The sequence below is a fragment of the Tachyglossus aculeatus genome, chromosome 20 (assembly GCF_015852505.1).
Source record: "Tachyglossus aculeatus isolate mTacAcu1 chromosome 20, mTacAcu1.pri, whole genome shotgun sequence".
NCBI classification, from domain to species: domain Eukaryota; kingdom Metazoa; phylum Chordata; class Mammalia; order Monotremata; family Tachyglossidae; genus Tachyglossus; species Tachyglossus aculeatus.
Genome location: NC_052085.1, coordinates 17,088,699 through 17,094,080, shown reverse-complemented (window position 1 = coordinate 17,094,080; position 5,382 = coordinate 17,088,699).

Genomic DNA, 5,382 nt, shown 5'->3' with positions numbered 1-5,382 from the left:
TCCTCCTCCTCCTCCTTCTCCTTCTCGTCCCCCTTCCCCTCCTCTCCTCCTCCCCCTCCCCTTCTTCCTCCTCCTCCTCCTCCTTCTCGTCCCCCTTCCCCTCCTCTCCTCCTCCCCCTCCTCCTCTCTCCTTTTTCCTCCTCCCCCCTCCCCTTCTTCCTCCTCCCCTTCCTCCCCTCCTCCTTCTCGTCCCCCTTCCCCCCTCTCCTTCTTCCTCCCCCTCTCCTCCTCCTCCTCCTCTCTTCTCTCCTTTTTCCTCCTCCCTCCTCCCCCTTCTTCTTCCTCCTCCTCCTCCCCCCTTCCTTTTCTTCCTTCCCCTCCTCCTCTCCCCCTTCTGCCTCCTCTTCCCCTCCCTCCTCTCCTTCCTCCCCCCTCTTCCTCCTCCCCTTCATCCACCCCTTCCCCTCCTCCCTCCTCCTCCCCTTCTTCCCCCCCCTTCCCCTCCTCCTCCTCCTCCCCTCTTCTTCCTCCTTCTCTTCCCCTCCTCCTCCCCTCCTTCCCCTCCTCCCGGCCCTCCCTCCTCCCTCCCCCTCCCCGTCCCGGGGGCGTCAGTGCGGGCCCGGCCGCATCCCGCCGGTGCCGGTGCCGGTGCCGGGGCCGGCCCCTCCCGGCCCGGCGGTGCGGCTTTCCCGGAGGCGCGAATTTCGCCCCGGTCCCTGAGCGCATCCCTTTTCCTCCTCCGTCCCCCTTGGCTCTTCCCCCTTCCCCCTTCCCCCTTCCCCGCTCTCCCCTCCTTCCCCGTCCTCCCCGCTGCCGCCGTAGGTCCCTTTCTCCGTTCCCCCCCGGTGCCCCCCCCCGCCCCCCCCCCTGCCCTCGGGGGGCTCCCGGCCGCCCTGCAGCGGCTCCGGCCCGGGAACAGGAGGGAGGGAGGCGGGCGGACGGACACAGGGCGACGAGCAGGCACAGCGGGAATCCCAGGCGTGTTGCCGCGGAGCAGGTAGGGCGCGTTCGGTTCCGTTGGGTGTCCCGTCCCCCCCCCCACCGCGGCGGAATGGGGGGGGGCACCGCCCAGCGGAGGGGGCGGGCGGTCAGTCATTCATTCATCCATTCGGGCGGGCGGGGGGGGGGGGCGGCTTTACCGACCGCCTGCCCTGCGTCGAGCACTGGGCTAAGCGCTGGGGACCCCGGCCACCCGGAGGCACGGGCCCCAGCCGCTCAGTCAGTCGGCTTTACTGAGCGCTCAGTGTGTGCGGAGCGCTGGGCTAAGCGCTGGGGACACCGGCCACCCGGAGAGACGGTCCCTAGTCAGTCAGTCATTCAGTCGGCTTTACTGAGCGCTTAGTGCGCGCGGAGCGCTGGGCTAAGCGCTGGGGACCCCGGCCACCCGGAGAGACGGGCCCTAGTCAGTCATTCAGTCGGCTTTACTGAGCGCTCAGTGCGTGCGGGGCGCTGGGCTAAGCGCTTGGGACACCGGCCACCCAGAGAGACGGGCCCTACTCATTCATTCAATCGGCTTTACTGAGCGCTTGCTGTGTGCGCGGACCACTGGGCTAAGCGCTTGGGACACCGGCCACCTAGAGAGACGGTCCCTAGTCATTCATTCATTCAATCGGCTTTATTGAGCGCTTACCGTGCGCGGAGCACTGGGCTAAGCGCTTGGAAGTGCAAATCGGCAACCTAGAGACGGTCCCTAGTCATTCATTCAGTCGTCTTTACTGAGCGCTTACTGTGTGCGGAGCACTGGGCTAATCGCTTGGGACACCGGCGACCTAGAGAGACGGTTCCTAGTCATTCATTCAACCATTCGTCTTTATTGAGCGCTTACTGTGCGCGGAGCACTGGGCTAAGCGCTTGGAAGTGCAAATCGGCAACCTAGAGACGGTCCCTAGTCATTCATTCATTCAGTCGTCTTTACTGAGCGCTTAGTGTGTGCGGGGCACTGGGCTAAGCGCTTGGGACACCGGCCACCTAGAGAGACGGTCCCTAGTCAGTCATTCATTCATTCATTCAGTCGGCTTTATTGAGCGCTTACCGTGCGCGGAGCACTGGGCTAAGCGCTTGGGAAGTGCAAATCGGCAACCTAGAGAGACGGTCCCTATTCATTCATTCATTCATTCAGTCAGTCAGTCAGTCAGTCGTCTTTATTGAGCGCTTAGTGTGTGCAGAGCACTGGGCTATGCGCTTGGAAGGGCAAATCGGCAACCTGGAGAGACGGTCCCTATTCATTCATTCAGCCAGTCAGTCTTTATTGAGCTCGTACAGTGTGCAGAGCACTGTACTAAGCGCTGGGGAAATACAGAGCGGCAGCCTTAGAGAGACGGTCTCCATTCATTCATTCGTCTTTATTGAAGGCTGACTGTGCGCGGAGCACTGGGCTAAGCGCTTGGGAAGTGCAAATCGGAAACCTAGAGAGACGGTCCCTACTCATTCATTCAGTCGGCTTTACTGAGCGCTTACTGTGTGCAGAGCACTGGGCTAAGAGCTTGGGAAGTGCAAATCGGAAACCTAGAGAGACGGTCCCTATTCATTCATTCATTCATTCAGTCAGTCAGTCAGTCAGTCGTCTTTATTGAGCGCTTAGTGTGTGCAGAGCACTGGGCTATGCGCTTGGAAGGGCAAATCGGCAACCTGGAGAGACGGTCCCTATTCATTCATTCAGTCAGTCAGTCTTTATTGAGCTCGTACAGTGCGCAGAGCACTGTACTAAGCGCTGGGGAAATACAGAGCGGCAGCCTTAGAGAGCCGGTCTCCATTCATTCATTCGTCTTTATTGAAGGCTGACTGTGCGCGGAGCACTGGGCTAAGCGCTTTGGAAGTGCAAATCGGCAACCTAGAGAGACGGTCCCTATTCAGTCATTCATTCATTCATTCAGTCAGTCAGTCAGTCAGTCAGTCAGTCGTCTTTATTGAGCGCTTAGTGTGTGCAGAGCACTGGGCTATGCGCTTGGAAGGGCAAATCGGCCACCTGGAGAGACGGTCCCTATTCATTCATTCAGTCAGTCAGTCTTTATTGAGCTCGTACAGTGCGCAGAGCACTGTACTAAGCGCTGGGGAAATACAGAGCGGCAGCCTTAGAGAGCCGGTCTCCATTCATTCATTCGTCTTTATTGAAGGCTGACTGTGCGCGGAGCACTGGGCTAAGCGCTTGGGAAGTGCAAATCGGAAACCTAGAGAGACGGTCCCTACTCATTCATTCAGTCGGCTTTACTGAGCGCTTACTGTGTGCAGAGCACTGGGCTAAGCGCTTGGGAAGTGCAAATCGGAAACCTAGAGAGACGGTCCCCATTCATTCATTCATTCTGTCTTTATTGAGTTCGTACAGTGTGCAGAGCACTGTACTAACCGCTGGGGAAATGCAAAGCGGCAACCTAGAGAGACGGTCCTAATTCATTCATTCATTCCTTCAATCGTCTTTATTGAGCGCCTACTGTGCGCGGAGCACTGTGCTAAGCGCTTGGGAAGTGCAAATCGGCAACCTAGAGAGACGGTCCTAATTCATTCATTCATTCCTTCAATCGTCTTTATTGAGCGCCTACTGTGCGCGGAGCACTGTGCTAAGCGCTTGGGAAGTGCAAATCGGCAACCTGGAGAGATGGTCCCTATTCATTCATTCATTCAGTCGTCTTTTTTGAGCTCGTACAGTGTGCAGAGCACTGTACTAAGCGCTGGGGAAATACAAAGCGGCAACCTAGAGAGACGGTCCTCATTCATTCATTCCTTCAATCGTCTTTATTGAGCGCCTACTGTGCGCGGAGCACTGGGCTAAGCGCTTGGGAAGTGCAAATCGGCAACCTAGAGAGACGGTCCCTATTCATTCATTCATTCATTCAGTCGTCTTTATTGAGCGCTTACTGTGTGCAGAGCATCGTACTAAGCGCTTGGAAGTGCATATCGGCAACCTGGAGAGACGGTCCCTATTCATTCATTCATTCAGCCGTCTTTATTGAGCACTTACTGTGTGCAGAGCACTGTGCTAAGCGCTTGAGAAGTGCAAATCGGCAACCTTAGAGAGACGGTCCCTATTCATTCATTCATTCAGTCAGTCATCTTTATTGAGCGCTTACCGTGTGCAGAGCACTGTACTAAGCGCTTGGGAAGTGCAAATCGGCAACCTTAGAGAGACGGTCCCCATTCATTCATTCATTCATCTTTATTGAGCGCTTACCGTGTGCAGAGCACCGTACTAAGCGCTTGGGAAGTGCAAATCGGCAACCTTAGAGAGACGGTCCCTATTCACTCATTCATTCATTCAATCGTCTTTATTGAGCGCTTACTGTGTGCAGAGCACTGGGCTAAGCGCTTGGGAAGTACAAATCTTGGCAACATAGAGAGGGTCCCTATTCATTCATTCATTCAGTCAGTCGTCTTTATTGAGCGCTTACTGTGCGTGGAGCACTGGACTAAGCTTGCGACACTGGCGACCTAGAGAGACGGTCCCTATCATTCATTCATTCAGTCGGATTTATTGAGCACTTACTGCGTGCAGAGCACTGGGCTAAGCACTTGGAGCTTTGCACATAGTAAGCGCTTAACAAATACCATTATTATTATTATTATTAAGTGCAAATCAGCAGCCTAGAGAGACGGTCCCTATTCATTCATTCATTCTGTCGTCTTTATTCATTCATTCAATCATATTTATTGAGCGCTTACCGTGTGCGGAGCACTGGACTAAGCGTTTGGGAGAGTACAAATTGGCAGCCTAGAGAGATGGTCCCTATTCATTCATTCATTCATTCATTCAGTCGTCTTTATTGAGCATTTACTGTGTGCGGAGCACTGGACTAAGCGCTTGGACAGTGCAAATCGGCAACCTGGAGATATGGTCCCTATTCATTCATTTAATCGGATTTATTGAACACCCTACTGTGTGCAGAGCACTGGACTAAGCGCTTGGGAAGTACAACTCGGCAACCTAAAGAGACGGTCCCTACCAGACAGAGAGGCACCGTGGCTCACTGGAAAGAGCCCGAGCTTTGGAGTCAGAGGTCATGGGTTCAAATCCCGGCTCTGCCAATTGTCAGCTGTGGGACTTTGGGCAAGTCACTTCACTTCTCTGGGCCTCAGTGGCCTCATCTGGAAAATGGGGATGAAGACCGTGAGCCCCCCTGGGTGACAACCTGATCACCTTGGAACCTCCCCAGCGCTTAGAACAGTGCACATAGTAAGCGCTTAATAAACGCCATTATTATTATTATTACCCAACAACGGGCTCCCAATCTAGAAAGGGGCTCCCCTCCCCTCTAGAAAGTTTCCTGTCGATGGGGGTTTATTCATTCAATCGTATTTATTGAGCGCCTACTGTGTGCAGAGCACTGTAATAAGCGCTTGGGAAGTAGAAATGGGCCACAGTTTACTTCCTACTGCTGTGTGCAGGGCGGGGCCGGCCCGTAGTGGGCCACACTGGGCCACACTGGGTAGGGACCGTCTCTATATGTTGCC